At 40.0% G+C, this 23,234-nt stretch overlaps 1 long non-coding RNA gene across 1 annotated transcript in view; it reads left to right on the top strand.

Annotated features, from left to right (window-relative positions):
* LOC110983509 (uncharacterized) overlaps positions 1-23,234 on the top strand; it is a 63,525-nt gene that overhangs the window by 11,046 nt on the left and 29,245 nt on the right. The window lies entirely within an intron of this gene.

The raw sequence follows: 23,234 nt of genomic DNA, 5'->3' as shown, positions 1-23,234 counted from the left end.
CAGCTCGAGGCCAATGCGATTATTAGATAATGGCTGTCAAGTTTGAAAGTACGAGTATTAACCTACACTATGCCATGAAACCATTTGAATTAGATGAACGAGTCTCCACGTGCAAGAGGCATTTCAGTTTGACGTAAGATGAAGCGCTTCCGTTTGACTTGATGAACTCCAATGCCGGTAACGTTTTAACAAATATTTGATGTCTCCAGTATAAAATATCCGTCATGTGGAGTAACTGAGTTTAGTCAATTGTTATTTATACATTTACCATAAAAATAACGACAAAGTGTAACAATTAACATTTTCAAACTAATGTGAAATGTCTCAAGGGGGTACGATTATATTAGTTCTGCATGCATAATTTCATCCAAGCCTTGTCAAACTTTTAGTAGGTCAAAGGTAATAAGACATATACATGTTGAGTTTTCACAAACAACATTCTTCACATGGCAATGTAATGTTTTATCTTACGTTGCACAAAGAGCTTCCTCTGCTCAAGATACTTTCGGTTCACTTGTTTGGCTCCTTTTGGGGCCGTCTAAGCCTGATGTTTTCGAAAACCCTTGATCACAACGTCCCCTACCTATTAAGCACCAGATTGTTTGTGATCATCTAAGTACCCTTCCTCGACCCACGTTCCCTGACCAGTTCAGCTCTCTGAACCCTTAAATGTAAGTTCTGTATCATTCAGCAGACATTACTAATGTTGAAACGGGCTCTGTTTTATCGTATCTCTCGCATGAGATATATGTTGACAGCGAAAACCCTCCCAGCTGAGACTTTGTATTTGCCTAGTCTATATGCTTTCCAAGATTGAGTTCACTCCTGCCAATATTTATGGTCGGAGGGCATTTGCCTATTATAGTGCCCCGGGGCTGCCGATAATTGTATCCAAGTTCTGCGGATCTCTATAGAGCACAGAACTGACTCCATCACAAGCAGAATTATGTGAGTAAAATATAGAATTAGTGTTTAGAAGAACCAGCTTGTGCATGTACACGCGCGTACTCCATTGGCTTGGTCTATACACTTCTCGGCTAAATACTGGTCACGTTTTGATATTCTTTGGGGGTTACCTCGTGGTGTCTCAGGACATCGTGAAAGGCACGGGCGCTTCTTATGCATTGTTGATTGACATATTTTGAAAAGTATGTTGACTGAACTCTGAAAAGCCTTTCATGTCATATCCTGTCTAATGCTTGGTCGTAGCACCGCGGGATACTTCAGCAAGGTACATGTACATTTAGCACTATATGCAATGAGTCTTTCAATAGCAAGAGAGCAATCAGTCTCACAATTCTATCCATTAAGCAAACACTTAAGAGTTTCAGAGACCTCTGGGTATCATATCAGATCGGGGAAGAACTGGATTCAAGAATTCTAAATCATAATATACCAATCAGTCATACAGTTGTACTATACGGACGTATAGTATTGTGCATGTTCCTAATTAAAGGATTTACGTTAATTAATGGATTTCAATTTGACCATATTTTTGAAATATCATTCGAAAAAATCTTGAGATGGAAAACAAATGAGTCGAAGAGATCTCTGTATCGTGAAATCCGTGTTGAAAAAGATCCATTTATCCACCCCTCATCGAAGTATTCAACTTGTGTGTTGTTCTTGATGTAATGCTTAGCAATCCATTAGCGACGAACAAGAAACATATAAAGAAAATATATAGTTTAATAACCATTTTGCCAGTAAGCATGGGGCAAGAACTGGCCCCTCCTTTCCTTAGTTGATGTTACATCTAACCAGTTGAATAAACGGGATCTACTGGTGAATGTATAACTTTAGAAAAGGATTAGTCAGCTTTGAAACTGCCAGGAGTATTTCAACAACATGTACTGCTGAGTGCCACCGCATCACTTATACTTCACATCTGCATTAGGAAGTAAGGTAATACACCGTACCATAGCAGTCTGTAACCGGAAGACATTTTTGTAACTTGGTGCTGCCTAAGTCTTCGATTTTGTGATATGACACATTGCACACCAGCAACTATAAAAACATGGAAGGCGGGGACATTAATCCGATCGCCATTTACCGTCACCCAGAAAGGCAAAATGTCAATCCTGTCACAGCACGGACTTTGAGCGGCCTGAACCTTTCGCACCACCTACAGCCACGTCAGACTATCAGCTAAAATCCTATTTGTCTAAAGGCGGTGATGAACCTGATGAGTGGTCACGCAATTCGCTCACTATTTCCCTGCACCGTTTTTCAATGTGTAGAGTAACCTGAGAAACCTGTCCCCCTCGAATATTTATCCCTCTCAGCTTCAAACAGTGATTACACATATAGTTATATGTTCTCTGACAATTCTTTTTGCTGGGTATAATCAGTTCTCGATGTCTTCCTACTTCCAGAAAAAAGGAAAATGAACATTGAGAATTGTAAAACAGCAGTTCAATAAACATGACAAGGAATCAGAAACCAGCTCAATGATTGTGTTCCACGTCATCGACTGGGTAGGGAAATTAATGTTTGGGGTTGTTTATGTCCTCAAGACTTAGTGATTCCTCGAAGAAAGTAGAAAGTTCTAAACAATGTCGAAAATAATAAAGGCTGCAAAATACACCGAATGCAATCAAGCTTTTGTGCAACAAAATGACGTGCCTTTGTGATAAATGACTCCCATCAGATCTGATATTGGAGATTTTAATCGTTTGACTAGTCAACGATATGGACCAACACGAAATTGACTTCGTAATTAATTCTCAGAGCAAGTCGTACTTTGTCATCTTTGATTTGTTCGGCTTCCAAGGATATTCTGGAGCTTTCTAATTCTTTCATCACGATTTTGTTTGGGCCTCTCCATTGCTATGACAGCGGCCAATTTATATGTCTAAGTTCGTGTTCCTTTATTGCAACGTTGTGGTACATGACGAAAAAAAAGCACATTTTATTTGTGTAGAAGCAGATTCCAATTGAGTCGTACAACACCATGGAGGCTCAGTTCCATTTTATTGCTGAAATTGCAGATGGAAAAAACCATCGTAAAACGTAGTCGAAGATGTTGCATGATGGCAAATGAAAGGAACGACATAGCGACTACGGCAGCAATTTTAACCTGTGTTACTTTGCTGTTTGTCGTTGATTTACTTCTTACATACAGCATGCAAACGGGAACGCAGAGAAATAACCTCGTCCCTTTCTGAAACAGACACAAACACCAAAACAAACAGTTACCCCATAGCAAAGCAACTAAGCAAACAAACCAATAATTAAACTTCAGCAGGATTATCGACGCCTCACGTTTTGACGAGGGTATTGACGAAAATTCGTCATGCAGTGCTGATTTTTCAGCTAGGGGCTCCAGACGTGCTCGTAGAGATTGACCAGACAAGTGCGCTTTGATGACGTGACCTTGAATAGCGTGATTCGAGGCCATTTGGAAAGACCAGGTTATTCCACCAACTGCCGACCAGCCACTTTCATCCTTGCATTTTTGTGTATGCGCGCCCTCGGCTCGACATCGCCAGAGATCAATTTGCACTTGCACCCTTCCTCCTCTCTGGAGTTGACAATTTCATCTCCCCCAATTACCAGGGTCGTTGGGGTGCGGTGAGCATTAAGGACCCATTCCGTACGTCCTTATAGCTGAATTAACGACCCAAGATGGATAATTTGTCGTTTATGAGCTGGACACGACTGCATGTTGATGGCAAAACTCACTTGAATCAAGAGCATTCGACGAAGAAGAGGCAAGGACATTGGGTAGGATTGGCTACGCTCCAGATGACCAGTTAACGAGGTTTAGCTGAGCGTGCGCGAAGAACACGTCAGAGAGTTTTGATTCCATACCTCCAAATTACGTTTAGCAATCCGGAAGAGTGATTGGAATGGTGTATATGGTGGCTGATAAAGGAAGACAGCAAAAATCTCCGGTGAAACAGATAACCATTTTTTTATTTATTATTTCAATAAAACACAAGGTATTTCTATAGGTAAATGTAATAGAAACTGTGAGCTAGGAAAGAAGTTTTCTCGATTTCCCATCAATGAAATTCATTAAATTCTTTGAGAAACATGGGACAGTCAGGAAGAATGATTTGCAACCAAACCATTAATCGGACCCTGAAAATTTTAATAAAAGAATATAAGTTTGTTCTGTTATGAGAGAAGTCACAACGACGGCAGGTGTCCTGAGGCTTCTGCCAAGGACTCTAGAGTTTCTGGAATTTATATAACAGGAAAAGCTCGGCTAAGCACATTCTCTTAATATTACAGTCAGAGGACATTTATCAAGACCTCAGAGACTGTCATTTTTCACCAGCCTTTTTTAATATATAACATATCCAGTAATGTCGCCTTTTTTACAGATTTATCATGGATATGATCTAAAAATCTTGTGTTAAGTTACTTTTTGCAAATGAAAAAAATTAAATGATTGTTAAAACATTGCCTTGACGTTTATAAAAAACCAGAGATTACAATTAAAATTCTTGCCGTTTGTTTAGTGTTAGGTCTGTCTCTAAAATATCTCACTGATAAAAAAAAACTTTCTGTCGTAGAATGTAGCAAGTTTTACACACTATTGCAAGAGGTAGAGACCAGTCTTTTAAGTAGGATGTTTGGTGTTAAATGCAGACAAAGTTTTCGGTGTTTGGATGTGCCGCAAAGGGCAGAATGACAATCAGGTCGCAGTAGTATACATTCGAAGAGAAAACTTCAGCGGTCATAAAAAGGTTAAAATAATGCGGACAGCTCCTTGTATACAGTACTGCACTATGTTGATGGTTGCATGGAAATGCAGATAAACTAAACAAAGTGAGCAGAACGTCTAGGCACATTACTGCTTTTCGATATCCTTGGAGATGACAAACTGCCTCAACCGACAATCTCGTTGAATCGATGTTATTTTCACAATGTCGATTCGATATTCCAGAGGTGCGGGGATCACTAATGAAAGCACAAGCCTCGTCAAAACAAAGCTTGTTTGTCTTGTGGAATGCGCACTGTTAAATATGACGCAAGCCTCATGTCGAACTCCGACGCTGCAGCACTCTGTGACGGGCTCTGACGTCGTGTAAAGTAGAGTAGACTCGCAAGTCATTCTTGGAATTGTTTTCGATCAACATAATGCATTTTTGTTTTCTTTTATCCCACGGTGACGTCATGTTGACACCTGTGGTGTCCGCAGTGATTATTATGGTTTTGGTGGTGTGGAAGGTGATGGTCACACCCGTCATGATTATGGTGATGACAAAACGTTTACAGCATTTTGGTGATATTTCGTGGGAATTGTACTATTTGATGGCAATAAGCAGGTTATAATTGATTAACCTACATGCCGGGCATTTAACAGATTTCTCATGAAGAATAAAGAAGTTCTATTTTGAACCCTTAAAAACACAACAACATTTTCTATTAACACTGACTAACCAAACTATTTCCCAAAGGAGCAGTAACAAAGAATTATCTTATATATACATACCAACGTGGATATTTGAAGGAGGCCTTCGATATAGCAGATATTTCGTCTTTCAAAATAAACTGAAGTGACGTGGATCTTTTTAAGTTTATGGACAGACTATGAGTCAAATTACGAAACATGTTATTTAGGTCAGCTTTAGCGTTCAAATTCAGAAGCTCCAATAACACCACCATTCCTTTACCGACTGTATAAACGCTTTCTTTAGTATATTAGAGCACTCACCAGAAGCCTGCAGAGTAGAGACACTGCATTCAGGATACCACTTCCAATCCAAAAAAAACTTTTATCTGGTTATATAGTTAAGCTCTGAAGACAAATGACACTACGTTTGATATGGGTGTTTTCATATCTATTTCAACAGATAAAATCAGAGAAAACACGTTTTCCGGAGGGGTGCTTTATAAGGCATGGACTTTTTTCCTATGAGTTTCAATGTTGTGGCATGTGTCGTAAATCTGTTCCCTAGTTGACGTTCAATTCCTGCAAAAATGGAAGTTATGCGTTGCTGGCGTCTCCATGGTGTCTTGGAGGCTGTTTTTATTTATTTAAATGTATATAGCCCCAACGAATGCACAAAAGATTAACTCCAGCCTATCCAAGTGAAACAAAGCTCTTGCCTTCTGTGGACGTGTTAACGTACGACCCCTGTGAAACAAAACATGATGACGTTGCACTCTGTCTACGGTTTCACTTTCTTGTGGCGACTCGCTGGAGTCTAAAATACCTCATCGCCGCGGGAAGCACACGAAAACAAAACGTGAAGTCATTATGTTATGGGTGTATGCTGTCCCTAATGAATTGGTAGTAATGATTCTGCCACAGACTATTTACGTTTTCGTGGCAAGTTGTAGTTAAGTCCAGCTTCAAGCAATAGGGATTACAGGCTCGATTTGCTTCGATAGAGAACGTATCAGATCTTTCCTCGTTTGAAAATAAATGAGCGGGGCATTTTCTTTTTCTTAACGCTTCCATTTTACCGTCTTTGTCAACATCCTTCAGCCAAAATAGGTTTGCAAAAGCAAGACGAAGGTCAGTGGATTGCATGGCACAAGGCAGAATACCTACAATATGTCAGGTAGTGGTCGGTGATTTTCGTCTGACGGTGAATTAGGCCGATTCATAAGTAATCAAATTGTGGTACACCTGCAAAAACGTACCGTCACTTAATCCTACTGCAGATGTCAACTGTGATAAATCGAATAAGGGAAATGATTTTTTTTAACGAAAGCAAACAAATCAACCAATTTTATAAACAAGAATCTCAGAAGTGGAAATAAGACTGTGGTCTGATTAGTATTGGGGAGGGGGTAACTCACAAAGTTTGGTAGCACTCTTAAACAAATCAGTTTGTGTCATGTGAGTGGCATACAGTTAATAACAAAATTAATCATACCCCTTATAAAAAAAATTTAAAACTCAAAACTTCACGGTCGGCACAGTGTTTTTTGGGTTGAAGGCTTCACTTTTTTTGCGCCAAGTAAAGGAAACATCTCTGTGGCCAAACAGCTCCATTTTTGCCTTGTCTGACCATAGAACTGGTGACCTCTGGCAAATGCCAGTCGAGTTTTTCCATGCCTGTGAGTGAGGAAAGGTGTCTTTGTTGAACGACGCCCATGTAACCCTTCCTTGTGCAGCGTGCGGCGGATTGTCTGCACTGAAACCTTGGTGCCCATCTCACCAAAGTTGTCCTGAAGTGCCGTATTGTTATTATGAGCTTGGAAAGGGCCTCGTGGCGCACTTTCCTAACCAGACAAGGAGACACCTTCGGCTTATGTCCACGCTTGCCAATGTTTTTCACAGTATTGAACTTATTGTACGTCTTGACGATGATCTGTAAGGTGAAAATTGGTACTCTGAAGAGCTTAAAGATGGCATTATAGCCTTTCTATCATCTCTAATGACATTCACAATGCTCATGCAGAGATCCTTTCTGAGTTCCGCATTTTTCGCCATGTTCACAACAATTTCAGAAGACTCCACGATCCCACTTTCGAATCAGATTACCGACAATTACATTCCACAAATCAATTTCAATAGATGAGATTCAAAACATATTGCTAGAGGACGATGCATTTTGGATTATTCAAACAAAATGCAGAATCTTAGGAACGTCTGGAGCATGTGCGTTTCGGAAGAAATAATTCTGATTTTGTAAGCATTTAAATAATGTTGCATTCTCTTTGTTATGCAAATGAGACAAAAACCAAAGCCATTAGTCCATTATACCTGACAGCTAAAAGTATTTGATTATGGCCCCAATATTATGTGCCCAGCGTTCATTCTTTACAAGAACAAAAAACTACAATTTTTAAGGAGTATGAAAATTTGTGTTGTCATCATTACTAAGTGTTTCTATTATTGGAAACACGGATTCCTCGACAGTGTCCTATGCACTTCAGATCGTAAGCTACGCTGCAAACATTTGGAGTGTTTTGCTAGGACTTTTTGTTTTACCCTCATTCCCGCGATTCCACTGACTCGAAAAATACTGGCTTTTCTTCTGAAGAGGCCATGGACGTTATCTTGTAAGTAAGAATTGTCTATTATTTTCTAGATCCTTGACGTCAACGGAACCCAGGGGGAGTTTGAATCGAGAAACGATCAGCCACCCATCAATCATTGGAAAGCGTCTACATTTTGGTAACTCCGGTCGTGAATTACCTTTATTGACGCGTCACGAACCTTCTTGAACTAAAATTAACGGAAATAGATCGTCGTCTAAGCGGCTTCATGTTCCAGGAAAAACATACCGCATGAGATGAGACGAATGGTATCTTTACCAAGATATAAGTTTGTTCCCTTACAGCTACTTTTCTTGAGGAAAAAAAAAACAATGAGAACAATTTTTTTTAGTCCCACATTACAACAAACGTTTTTTCGGGATTACTTTTATCAATACAGCTCTTTGTGTAGCGTTGCGCTTATGTTACTACTTCATAGGAGGCCAATAACAAGTCAACCGATCTCCATGTCGGGTGACAAATTGTCAAAGTAAACCTAAAGGTTGATGAAGGTTAATATTTCGGTTAAATACTAAAAGCAGGCAAAACTTTGCAGTAACATTCGCTTCAGTTGAAAATGTGTACGACCTTTGCAAACTTGCAGCTCCAGTAATTTGATCAAAGTTCATTTTCCTTGACTTTGGGATAAAGACTTAATCGTGTTTTTATTGCATGAGGATTTGCATATGACCAGGACTAATAGAATCATGACTCTTTTTTACAATGGACTTGGGTCTTGTTTTATGCTGCAATAGACCAAATTGTACTGTATAATAGATAAGGGGAAAATTGTCACTGAAGACTAGTTCACGGGGAGAAAACAGCGACAGTTGTTTTCTTCAACAACAATTACTTCATCAACCAATCTTGCTTATCCTGAGTTTAATCATCCCAATGAATGCATACTTAGTGTTAATCTTTACATTTTACGCATGCGCGTCAACACTCGTGGGATTTAATAATCTCGGGCTATCGGCTTTATCAAATTCAGTTGATTACGGAACCATATGAATATATTGCTCGTGTAATCTGCGTTGATGAGTTCTTCTTGAAGTTAATGGGAACCAGCGAGTGCCCAATTGTGCCCAATGGACTATGCACTGCTGACCGTCAATCGTTTCCACTTATGTTAGGTACGATGAGGTCATCGTTCCTCAGAGAATCTGATGGACATAATTCTGTAATTTGCACGTCGTCACTTTCATAGCCAGAGCTCAAACACCATCAAAAATATATTTATCGAGTATGGTTTTATGTTGGAAATGTGAGCTTTTTTTCAGATTTTTGCGTTTATGTTTCCCTTTTATCGGAGGTTTTATGTAATACTTTTCTTCACAGTTTTTCAAGTTTCCCTGGTGTCTGCTGTACGCTTCTTTTGACGGCTTATTTTTATGATAAAACAAATGGTAAAAATTTAAAATGTCAATACCTTCAATTATTGACCCTGAATTTGAGCCTGAGATCTGTGCCACCCATACATCCATGACAACGTGATTCGACCTCTCAGTCAAAGGGATAATTTTTTAAAATAGTTAGTTGTCGGCATGTCTTTTTCAGTTTAATCTCAAAATTATCACGGTTCTGCGAGACCTTAATAAACTACCGCGTGAAGACTAACGTAGTGTTTTCAGGAAACAAAATCTGTGTGGTAAAACTAAACCAATAATAACCTACAGTCCTACTAGAGTGGAAAAGCTCACGCGCAGACATGCTCATTACAAAATGTACAGCTTGTGTATGCACCAAAAAGACACTTGGTGGGGTGTCGTTTTCAATTGGCGATGAAAACGTAAGCACAATTAGATGCCTCTTCGCCTCTCCTCAACGCGTTAAACAACCGTGTCGCCTCCTGACGGCGCGGGAGGCGCGGAAGTCGAGATAGATGGGGCTAAAGCCTTGCTCCGACATCTTGACTGTGGCTTCACAAGGGAACAGGGTCTGTGGAGCCCGGAAAGGCCGAGGAGATGCAGGTAGTGGAGGTTGACTGGATACACACAGACAGGGCTCACTGTGCTGTCGATCGTGCATGTCTGGGCAGCCATCAGAGATTTACTCTGGAGGGGGGGGGCTCAGGAATATCATGGCTGTTAGAGCAAGGTCTAAACTTGGATCACTGCTTTTTTGTAGCAATCTATTTCTTTACCGCGACAGTATGGACAGACTATCCGCGAAGGTTCGACTAAACGTATCACTGCACGGGAAGGAATTTAATTTTTTAAAGTAGTAGTAGTAATAAATTGTGCATCTTGACAATAACTCAGCTTGAAAAGCCCTCTCTTAACACAGCCCATTGTTATATAATCCCCGTCCCAATTGCCGTCCACATTTTGAAACACCCAAGAGAAGGTTTGAATCAGTCACTCTGACTAAAGAAACTGGCTGTGAATACTTAACACCTTGAAAATAAAACTGGAAAATTTCCGAAACACTCAGCTATTGTATGTAAACAAAACGATTCCTGAGAGGAGAGCCGAGCTTAACCCAAGCAAAGGACAAGTTTATTTGCACATAAATCAATTTTCCAACCCAGATCCGATTTTAGGTCATGCTCCTTGGCTCATGTCAATAAAACAAGTTTATCGACCTCTATGTTGTCCCTGTGCTGTATATTAAGTAATATGGTGTTCTGTCCATTGGTCGTAGTGCTAGGGTCTTCTGCCGGTGGTGAGCCTTCCAGCGGTCGTTCCCATTGTCGGCTTTATTTGCTGCTGATTCTCCATGCTCTGAAAGCTCGCTGTGCGGGAAATGAAACACGACAGGGCAGCTATTGCCTTACACCCCGCATCTTCACGGCAAAGCTAGGAGCTGAGATTTGAGGGAAGGGGGTACAACCGGGTTTGACCTTTATTAAAAAAATCTTCAACATTACACTCACGTGTCTGAAGAGTGTCCATGTCGCACCAGTGGAATTGAAAGCCCGCCAGAATCTTTCTTGTTAATTTGTCGAACCCCCACTGATATTTTATATGACATCTTGCAATGGCGCTCATCTTGTTTTCTTTTTTGCTACTACGATTGCTTTTAGCCATTTCAATAAGGCCCAAAACTTATTTTCAATATGCTAATCATTTCTTTGTAAAGGTCAAAAACATCTTTACCTTGCAATACTTACTTGGAACGTTTCAATCTGTTTGGTCATCACGCCACTGAAAGTCATAGTCATTCATGTGAAACATCTTTGAAGAACACTGACTCGCAAAGGGAGTAACTCAATACTTACCAAGTTCTGTGCAGTTGAGTACCATTTTGAAGCTTACAAACGTGTTGGCCCAAGTAATATGATTGTTCATTTGCGCTTACTGTGTAATTAAACCAACCATAAAGGTATCACGTACGTTGTACGCTTGTAGACTTTTTTCCAGCTATCAAAACAAGTTAGAGGTTTGAAGCCAGACTAGATCGCGGATGAAAGGATAACGGAGGATGATCCCTAACAAAGATGGCGCAGGTGCATCGTGCGACTTGGGATCAAAAGATCAAATGCCTTAAACGGGCAAATAGGTTAGTAGAACACTGAGCCGGTTGCTATAATCTCTTAGTCAGGCATCAGGGTATAAGGAGTCTGCAGAGCGTGGGTGTGGATTTGGGGTTTGACAGACTCCTTCCGTACCAATTGAAACTGGACAGGTTGTAGTTCACGACCTCGAACACGACGATGGTATTCTCTAATTCCCATTCAAGCTTTCCCTCGCTTTTGGTAAAACACCTGCGTGATGTAAATCCTGACAATGGGAAGACGGAAGGAAATTATTTCGGAAAACATGTGCAAATGCGCAGCCGGCTGTGAAGAGAACCACGGGGGAAGATGAGGGGCGGCTTTGGGAAAGCACGGTCCAAATTTTGCTCGCTCCCTCAGCTGTGATCTGGATAAATTTGATCTAGAGATCTTAATTGCATGGCTCAGTGGCGGTTCTTTCCTTCACTAAGCGCACTGGCTATGCCACTGTTTGGAGGTGTGCCACATGTAGTTTCATGTGTTCCACTGTTATATTATAACTATGAAATTGAGTCTTTTTGGAAATAGAAAAAAACAAAAGTCTAGAATCTCAAATCAAACCATGTTCTCCTGACAGGTACGCACAAACGAGTGAAATACTGTTCACAAATACACTGGCAATTCTATAAAGTGAAAAAATCTCGAATTATCTGGCGCCTGGCACTGTCAAACATATTTGTTGGGATTAAGTTGTTACCTCGTGAAATGATCATCAGACCTAGGCCTCAGTAGATAAAAGATATTTCGAAAGATTCGGGGATTAATGTACAAAGGGAATACTTAGGAATTAATCGACTAGTAAAAGGATAGACAATAAAGGTCTTGATCACCAAACGTGTACTTGTGCGTATTTTACCGGTAAGCGTTATTTGGTGGTATTTGTCATGCGTAAATTTTGTTCATTTTGTGTAACTTATACCAAAAGTGGTTAATGATGGCAATGGTCATCTTACTAGCCTAAAATGTGGAAATTTAAAAAAAGTTGAGAACAAGGCTACCATGAACACGTTGCAACATTTAATGTAGCATGTGTGTGTTCACCGTGTAACCTTTACAGCAAAGATGTGTTATTTTATCTTTTTATTTTTTTTATTTGATTTACCAATCCCCACTGAGTCCAAGAAATGGGAGACTCACAGAACTCAACTTGGACATCCTTGCATGTAACCACGTCCTCTGCAAAGTTATATCTTGGAGCCGTCTGGTACAGAGGTCTGTTTCACGGATTTAATGTGTAAAGGTTTGGCACCTGCACAAAACTTGCTGAAAAATTAAGTGCTGCGAGGATTTTGAAAAGAAGAGTGGAAAAACATTATCATTGGATGCTGCATGGAACATTACTGCTCTGCTGTATCAGCGTCTGCGATTTTGTTGGCATACCTCTACGTTTGGCGATAAAAGCCCATCCAGTATGTAATTATAAACATGTCTGTCCACACTTGCCTGCCACTAAATCGAAAAGAGTTTCCTTTCTTAGGTTTTTTCTTTAGTCATGTTACAGAATCAACAGAATAAAAAGATGCTGTCTTTAATCAGGAGCCACGAGTCGGTCGGAAAGGAGAACAATAGAATGAATGAAAAGGGTGCCCTGGTGGGAAACTGAAGGCGCAAGTGCAACCAAGCACAACAGACAAAATTGTCACGAAGCATTTTAATCTTGAGTGTATGCATGGGTGCTCAGAATGTTCACCTGTAATTAGTTCTCTTGGAAATTTAATTATCAATAGCGGGGTAAGGCAAACAGGGGTTATGGTACTTTTGTCCTAGAGTAAAATCTTTAATATTAATTTTTAGTTCAAATGGAAAGAAAAAAAGACAAGACAAAACGTATGATCTTATGAACAGGCTATCACAAACCATATCCAAATCCCCAACTCACGATGATCAACTTAACGTCGATGTGACAACAATCATTGTCAATACATTGTCAAAGGCTAGCCATTTTTGAGCAGATCCTGCCAACACCTTTGATAAAACCCACCTACTCTACATCCGCGCTCTCTGTAGTTTAATATAAAATGGCATCCATCACTTTTGCTTTGTAAACATGTCTTTGTTGACAACTTCTTCAATATTGAAGATGGCCTGCAACGTGTTTACTATACAGATGGACCAGGAATGTCTTCATCAAGAGGTTTTGGCTTCTATTTTGGAGAGGGTGGTAGTCGGGAAGAATCTAACTTGCGTCATCAGGAATTTAATCAGTGAATTACTTGTGTGGGTAAAGAATGCTCTTGTCAAGGTTCCCCGTTCCACCTAAAAAAATCAAATTAATTATAAACGGTCAGTTGCTGGTTTCGCACCTTATGTTATGGTGCATACCATATGATAAATTACCTACGTTTCAAACAAATCTTCCTGTTTCATGTCCTGTTGAATTTTCCCATAAAAGATATGCATTATACATCTTATCATTTCATTCTTGAGGGGGAAAAAACTTTAAATAATGTGTCTCTGTGATGGAATAAAATAAGCAACAGTGTTATGTTCATTGAAGCCTTCTCTCAGATTGGCCCACCTTTGGCCCCAATCAGGAGGCACCACCTATTTTGGGAAGACCTTTGTGAGGCCTTGTTTCTCTAAGAGCAAGTCTCAAATAAGGAAAGCGACAGACAGAGAGCACAAATCGATAAAACGGACTACCACCGTGAAAGAAAATCAATGGAGGAAAATAACATGGTCTTGCATTTTTGAAGAAGTGCATTCGTCCGTGCACCTAGACAGCGTGTCATGTAGGCGTGTTGAATGGAATCAAAGTCTCCAGTCCTTACGGTTTGATTTGCATTTTTCCAAGTTTCTTTACTGTTTTTTTATGTCAAGGAAACAACGCATCTGAACCGCATTCACATGGGACTTGAACATCAAATAAAACACAGTTAGACCCTGATCATCATGTTGATTTTATACATTGCTGTCTTGGAATTATTTAAGGAGGGCATCGTCATGTGAGATCCTCAATGAAGAAGTTGAATCGTTTGCATGACTGTAATTATGCATGCAGAGCTCGAAGGTAACATTTACGTTCGAGACAGTTAATGGTTTAAAGCAGTTTTATTTTTTTGATCGACCCCACCTTTGAAACCCGCAGCCAACATAGGCCTATTTATATTGAAGAAAAAATGAATTAATTCTACGGAAAGTTTCGGAATGCTTTATTTTGCAGCGGGGGGGGGGTTGGCCACTGTTTTCCCCCAGTCTCACACCGCATTCATAATGTCGTTTGAGCTGCAACCGGAATAGATGAAGATATGTTTGAAACACCAGCAAGGCTATGTGCAGGAGCCTGCGAATTAAATCGAGAGCAATTCAAATCATTAATTTCTTGCATTGCAGATTGTATGCGTCGTAATAGGGTGTCCTCTGTCGGACTATATCGTATGAACAAAAAGGTGTTCCGTTCCCTCATTAAATTGTGCCTATTTTCATACACCCATGCCAATAAATGAATATGTAGGAACTAAAGTAAGATATTCACGCAAATTAGAAATAAACAATGACTTCTGCTTACTCAAAATATCCAGACATACCTAATACTTGATATTGTTAACGAATGCTTCGCATTATTCGTCCATGTCAGAAGCTTGTCTACTTGGAAATATAATCAAAAATCTGTTATGGTTAATAAAAAGATGTCTCGATGCTCTGGCTTAAAGATCCTGGTAAATTCACCCTCAAAAGCTAAACCTTAACTATTGATGGCAATCTAGTGAAAATTTAGGGTCAGAAAGTCTGGCGCACGCGGTGCACCCAGCTAAATGTCAAGATAATGGCTCAATGTCTTGGGACATTACTTAGTGAGCGATTGTCTTGATGTAATCAGCTTTACGAAGCAAGCTCCCAATGCTAAAGTCACGATCTACAAACAAAGACACAGGAAAAGAAGCTGGCAATTTTATGCTTAAATCGAGCATTTATTATTAACTCTGTATTTCCTCAGGGTAAAGCCACTCAAACTTTTTTCTCCAATATTTGACAAGCTAGCATTTCCCTACCTAAGACCTCCATATTAATCATACGATTTTAAGATAGACGTTAGTATTATTCTGGTTAAAATATTCAGTGAAACTATTCTTATGGTTTTGGTAAGGTTTTCGATTATTGCAACCTTATGAAGACTAGCAAATGCATCCATGATTTTTGTGATTTGTGGGAACATTGCTCTTTTTATTTTTGTTCTTTTTAATTGACCAGAAAAATTGAAAATCCGAGACTTACCTGAGTATTTTTTTTACAAAGCTGGGGCTCTTGTAATAAGTTAATCAGTACATCTCAGTTTTGCTTGGACCTGGGTATACGGTGAAATAGGACCCTGCATGGTCAGACGGTATTGCTCATTCTCCAAAAGCAGGCATGCGCACTTCCGCTCGTGTTATGTTTTGATTACCCAGTGACGTCATTGAAGTTAATTTGCATTTGTTTGAGATCGCCCAACGGAACGGCTAAGGTTTCGATAGGTCCGAATATTAGGATCAATTTGATATATCGCCGTTCTTCAGTTCATTTCCTAAGCAAAGCTTCTGGGGGAAGCTTCAGTTCGGAAATGAACCCTTCCGGATTGAGTATTAAATAACCAGACACTGTTATTGCGTACAGATTGAAAATAATAAATGCACCAAAGCTATAACCTACGAAATCTTCTCCAAGTAATGTCCTTAGCCGATTCTGGTCGGACAAGTGGATCGTTACCCCACATTAACCCCTTGGTGTTGAGTTCAAGTAATGAAGTATAACAAATTTATCTAACAGGCCTGATTATACTTGTAAAGGTTTAATTGTCTAATGTTTTATGTTTTGTACAGAACAGTTCCTCTATGGCAATGCATTTGTTAAGTTATATTTTATCATATCGTTTTTCATAAATACTTTTTAGCCCCCCCAACAAAACCTTAACTTATTTTGCAACATTACTCATAACCGAGCCATTTGTCAAAATTGCAGCTCCTAAAGTACAGAAAATAACAAAGTGACACGTTTTATGACGTGTTTTAGATTAATTGCAATTTGCCCTTTTTAATGATCCAATTGGCCGCCTTTGATCTGAGGCGCGAGGACTTCGCTCCTGGAACATTAACTCTTATCGAAATGGAGATTACAACTCTTCCAGGCATGCCTATAACAAAGTGGGACGGTGCTCTCAGACTGGCTTGGCACGGCTCGATGTCACGTTGTTTTTATCGTAACAGATATCAAGCCCTGCGTTCAACAGTCAAACGACTAGCGTCTGGCGATATGCATGGTGTGATTGATCTCCTACGTGATATAACTATGGCCCGGAGAAGGTGGGCGTTTGTTGTTACATATAACAGAGGTTACGCCAAAATGGGTCTTGTAACTGACCACTTGTAAATTATTGACTTAGTATCCTTGTGCATACGGACAACTCCCCGGAACAACACTGAAAGTGTAAGCGTACATTAAGACCCAAGGGCCGTTTTATTAAACCGAGCTTAAACGTTGTGAATATGAACACTTTTTAATGAGAGCCATAATTCAGCTTCACTGTCCGCAATTTTAGTAAATAAACAGCGTAGGCCTACTATAAATGATATTCTTGAATGTGTCCATTAAGAAGTGCAAACAAGTGGAATTGTTATTGATTGAATTTCATGATTTCGATATTCCTGTTTGGTACTTGAAAACTGTGTTTCTTCTTTGTTTATTTTCATAATGTTCAAAACCTAAGTAGGGCTAAACTGGTTGAGATTCATGTTGCATAAAAGTGGGTGAAATTGTGTGTATTAAAAAAACAGAAAGCGATCAAGAAAGTTCAGGCTCCAACTTTAGAATAGCTCTAGACGGAGTTACGGCATCAACTCCTTTAACAGTGATGATCATTGAATCTCAGTATAACATGTCAGGCTCAGTTCATGGAGAAAGAGAGTTTCAAAATTAGGGTCATTTGCTTGCTAAACAATAGTACAAATCTCATCTCATGGTTGACCTGTGCTCACTACTGTATACTTTCAAGCATTTGTTTTTTGTTAAAATAATATTTTTTTCTGATCCAAAATTAAACAATCTGACACTGATTTATTGAGGGGTTTTCATAGTGCGTTGCTACTGGACAATTTGATGAGCCGTTTGGCAAAAGGGGCATCAAAGTGCAGTGAGGACAAGTCTCGACCGACTCCTCACCTAGACGGCCCGAAGGGAAGGTTAACATTACGGTGCAACTATCCCATCTGTTGTTGTTTTTACTGTTTGCTTTGCATTACATGTCATGAACCCAACACCCGAAAATGACAAACCTATATCGAGTTTCCTTAGCCACAAAGCAGCAACGGGGGGCTCGACTATTGGCAATAACCCGTATCGCCTAGTGTTTGTTGAGGGTAACACCTACAGGGAATCGATTTAAAGAGGGCCACAGTTTAGCCAGAAGTGAGCGTAAAATCCAGACAACAAAATATAAATTTCCACTGACTTTAAAGAAAAAATTCAAAGGAATAATATTAGCGATTCATAGGTGTTTTGACTGAGCTAACCATCTAAACGGGAAGCATACATTACTCACTAATACGGAGCACGTATAACCCATTCACAAAAGGGCTGCATTTAGCAATCAAATTTCATGGTTGAATAGTGCGTTTGCTGTTGAACTGGGGTTGAGTGTTGCAAGTTTGAAGTGACAAAGATATCAGAGCCGGTCAGTACCACAGGAGAAAATAAACTGCCAGGGCTTCTCTTCCGTCTTTCCCAGTATTGCTTTCAAAGGTACAGTCCACTATTTGCAGTTACCCAAAAAGTAACAGACAAACTTATTGTAAAATAGCATGCTTTGTTTAAAGACGGTTATGGGGCTAACCTCCCTAGGAAAATATTTCATCTTCCATTTTGAAGACAACAATGAAAGAAGGTCATTCCCAACAATGTGTCTAAAGACGCCCTTTTAGAAAATCGTCATCAGAAGCATGCGCAAACACTGACACGACAGACAAGCGCGCGGGGTTACAATAGGCAGTTTCGGCAAACAGAAAATGTGCGCATGTACCATGTGGTTGTATCTTTACCGCTTAGCCCTATGACGTCATAAATTTATGCTGCCTTGTTAACGTAATTCAGAGAAGCTCCACGGACGACCACGCATGGAAACAACTCAGTACGGATCCAGTACGTATGAAGTCTCAGTTCTGCACACCACATTACTACTAAATTGTATTCCTAAAAAAAACAATACAATTCTTACGTGTGCGACGCTTAATGTATCGTTTACTCGGATAGTACTGCGTTGAGTAAATTCTGAGTGAATATATCTTGTTTTTGAAGAAATTAGCACCACTAATGTTGCGAAGTCACTGCGCGCGTACGTGCGAGTCATGCCGAAACATTATACGCACCCCTGTAAGTGTTTTGTGATGTGGATACGCATACGACCACGAAAAATCAACTTAGATGCCGAAACTGTCTGGTGATTTGTTGGTTCAGTGCATGACATTGCCTAGCTGCATTTAACTGAATCTAAGAGCGTGTACCGACGCTGAATTCAGTTGGAATTCCAAACATAACTCAGCAACTTTGATCAATAATTGAAACCCCAAAATATTATTTGTGTCAGAATATACAGTATTCACTAAGTAGAAAAAATTTTCAGGTTTTTTTCTTTAGATTTTGTGGAATTTTGTTACTTTAAAGGGACAAACTGCACAAATGCAACTGATGGACTGCAGTTTTAAAAAGGAGGATGTCGTCATTTTGAGTGGTCAGACTTCATTTGGAGACCATGCTCTTCAGTGCTGGATCAATGCTGCACTTTCCTTTCAAAGAAAGCTGTTTTTTACTCAAACACAACAAGACATATTTGCTAACACTTTACTTTACCATAGAGGCCAGATACAGAGGAGAACAAGCGTCAGTGATAATTCCTTTGTTGAGTTCCGTCCTTTTTACAAAGTGCTCTTACTAACAGTCAAATGGAGAGAAATAATAGGAAATGCAGGGCTTCGCCCCATGGCATCCATTCTAAGTGGTTGAAACCGAGTGGTGCTTCCCCTACGAAGTCCAACGCGCTCCATGGAAAAACAGAATACGGAAACGCCATCACCAAATTCTGTCGATAAGCAGCGTTTTCTTTGAATGTGCTGTGATTTTATGGAGGAAGACTCACTTACAAAAAAGATAAGCCTGCGCAAATCCTCCTTTTCCCAAAGGTTTGTAGCAGCAAATTAACCATTGGATTAATACTGACAAAATCATCCTGAAAATGCGTGTTGTTGTTACCGTTGTTTGGAACTTGTTATGTCATTTACAAAGGAGTCACCAATAATGAGTTCAAAGGTCACAGACTTATCACGTTTCCTTTGCATGGCTACTTTTTAAACAAAACATGTTTGAGATCTACAAGAACAATTATTTAAACTGCCCATAGGCCCATGAAGAACTGTCTAAGATGTCGAATGATCTTCCACGGAATTTTTTGCTACGGATAACGATGTGCCGCCACATAATTTACCGTTTGTACCCCTCCTTTTACAGCAGTGTTTCATCACTTGACATTTTCGGGTGTATCAACTTTGATGTCATGTGTGTCCATCCAGGAGAGCTGCGGTATAAATCCCCCACCTTTTGAGGTTGGGTGGGCTATTAAAATATCTCCCCGTTTATTTTTAGTGATACGCAAAACAAATTAAGTGAGTTGCGAAGAATATTAAGCATTGCCCAACGACTAAACGTATGGAATGTCACTAAAAAAACGAAAACAACTTTAAAAAGCTATAAATGTACGATTCTCATGTAAGAAACATTCTGCAGGAATTTGGTTCACATTACAGATGTACGTTTTTATCATAAATATAGCCCCCTATTATAGTCTCTGTGGTGAACCAAGTCCTCTCAAATTTCCATGGCCGGGCAACTCATTGCCTCCAGCTTTCCCCACCCCCACGCGTAACCCCCCCCTATTTCCAGCACAGGTTTACGCTACTGTTTGATGGATTGGGTATCATTTTTGAGACACTACTTGTTTAGCGCGGACATGCTCCAACATCAAGGTTTCATGTTTGTGATGTCGATCATGCCGATGACTCTCTGCAACATTTAACCTGTTCCGCTGATTTCAAATAATAGACGTTTGATTTATCGATGTTGTGAGGGGTCCACCAACCCACGGGAAACAGACGGGGATTGTAACACCCAAGGGACTGTCCCGTAAGGCTCTGCCGCTCGCGGAAGCAATCTCAGACTCATACATAATCCGGATGGGAAATCAATACCTTTCAGAATGCCTGGGGAAAATACCAAGAGATCGGCTTGGGTCGCAAACAGGTGTTCGCTAGTAGTGCGGCCCGTGGGCGTTTGTACCAGGCCCTCTAGATTTGCAGAGTATCACTCTGTGAGAATTCCAGCGAGAGCTTTGATCGTAGCCTAGACGACACACCGGCCAATACACACTCACACATATATGTATGTGTAATTTTACTTCATAGAGTGATGAGTGTTTATTGCTATGACCCTTTTAACGACGAGACTTGACGGTCGAGATTTTTCATAGGACTTCACTGTCAGTCATTGCCACGAGAGAATATCCGATGTCATTGTTTGTGAAGTGAAGTACATACATCATAGTTGGGTATGTTACAACTCCGTCACAGAGAGACTTTGGAAAAAGGGTGGAAAAAGAAGGTTTGAATGCATGTGTTGAATGTGTGTTTTATTTTTATGCGCCATTTGTTCTGTTATCTTAGGACCTGAACGCATAAAGGTAACTTTCAGGTGGGGTTCTCCAACAACTAAGAAAGCGACTTATCTAAAAGGGTGTGAAGGGCGACCTTGTTCCAAATAGGCCTATCTGTTGAAATCAGACACACACTGGATGCGGCTCATGGCCTTTAAGACGCCGTTGTACATTTTTGAATTGCCGTCCGTTTGATGCACAAGAAATAGAGAGGGGGGCCCACAACCAGCTAATTGAGGTCGACACTGTTGTTTACCTCATTGTGGGGGTTCGGTACTTTACATGACACCAAATCGATATCTGTTTGGGGGATCCGAATGCTTAATAGCAGCACCGCTCCACTGTGTGTTGCATGCTAAAGCGAATTCTCCAGCGCAAAAAAGTTTTGAAACTAACGTGCACTGACTTGGCAGGATTAAAGTGATTGTCGATTTTATCCAACTTAAAATCTCATTTTTTAATTTTTTTTCTAGTTGTAATGAACAGATATTTTAAGATAAGTTAGGATTGTATGAAAATGTAGGCCTAATCACGGTCCCAATAAGCGTTTTTGTGCTTCCATCATGAGAACGTTAGGGTCTTAATAACTGCGTAGTTTTTGACAAACTGCACGGGTAACACGTTTGTTTTGTTTGTTTCTACTACATTGTTTTGCATAGATATCAACTTACTAGTTTAGATAAACACATCCAGTCACTGCAGCTTGTTAAGAAGTAGAATTATCAACCAAAGACCATCTATTCAAAGGTTATAGCTTCTACGATCCATCTTCAACGCTAATATTTGTGCTCATCGGAGACATCGATGAGTGAATATTGTAAGGCTGGCCGGATGATGGCTAAGTAGGGTGAAGTCGTTAGGTTTCTTTAGAGAACATTTCTTACGACTACAATGGCGAACTGCTACGAGGGTGAACCAGAATCAGAACCCCTGTCGGGGTACTTTCAGTAAACAAATGCTACTCTTCGCGGCAGCCACATCGTATGTCAAACATCTTTGCATGGTACGCACAAATTGATACAGGACACGCTTCTTCATCCAACTCAATAGAATTTCTCTTCTAGTAGAATCCCCAAATCATTCAAAGTACCTTAAGGCATTTTAATCTGTGTAAATAATCTTCCCAAAGTTTATTCGGTTTCATAAACTCAAATTTGATTTTTAAGGGTAATATCTGTAATTTATATGTATGTTTGTAATCATCTGTTTCAGTTATTGATCGTGTAGTTTCCATCTGTTTTCATATAAAGATACGTAGCCTAAATATAGTCCCTTGTTTTTTGTGATTCAGCTTTCTAAAACCAAAAGCACTGTGTTTTGTGGCTGATTACTTTCGGTAACACTCTTCAAAATTCCTAACAAGAAATACAGCAGGCATGTACTCCGAATGAGTTTAATCGGTACTGACACAAATATTAAATCAATAACAATTCTTGTAGGCATAATAAAAAACACGTGATCGAGATAGATTTATAATTGGGGTTCAAAGAATACCTGGCTGTGAATTTTTGACCCCACCAAAAAGCGCACTATATCTGTGAAATTGTGAGTCGGCAGAGCAGCTTATTATTTGTGGCAGACGAAATTGAAAGGAAACCGAAGACATTTAAAAACGATTCGCGCTCATTTTATCCTTAAGCTATACCCTTGTTGTATGTATTGGCACCACATTGTCCAAACCAACACACAGGCCTCCATTATCTTGACCGCGTCTTTTCCCCTTTTCTCGATGCAGGCTTTGATCTGTTAGGCCTAAACTAACAAATGTATTGCCATTTATACGGCAAGTGCCCGAAGGGCCACTGTTTGTGTTCTATAATAATGCACTTGCCATAGAGCGGAAGTCATTTCATGTCCGAGAGATGGTTTATTTGCAGACACTTGGAACAGTAAGTGCGAAATGGACCCCAGGCAACACGAACAGGCAGCCAACGATTCCTCTGCGCGTCTTGCATATATGCGCCAGCCAGAGACTAGAGATCGAGTCAGCAACGATTGTAGACAGCTCGTGTGAAGGCCTCGTTTCTATCATGTCACGGATCACATGAGGAGCAAGTCTTAAATGATGGATGGCGACAGGCGGCCAGTACATTGAGCAGGAAAAAAATATGAGTGCTTGTT

Source organism: Acanthaster planci, linkage group LG10 (assembly GCF_054643075.1).
Source record: "Acanthaster planci isolate LZ-2023a linkage group LG10, COTS_SCS, whole genome shotgun sequence".
NCBI lineage: Eukaryota > Metazoa > Echinodermata > Asteroidea > Valvatida > Acanthasteridae > Acanthaster > Acanthaster planci.
This window is presented reverse-complemented; position numbering and strand designations above follow the sequence as displayed.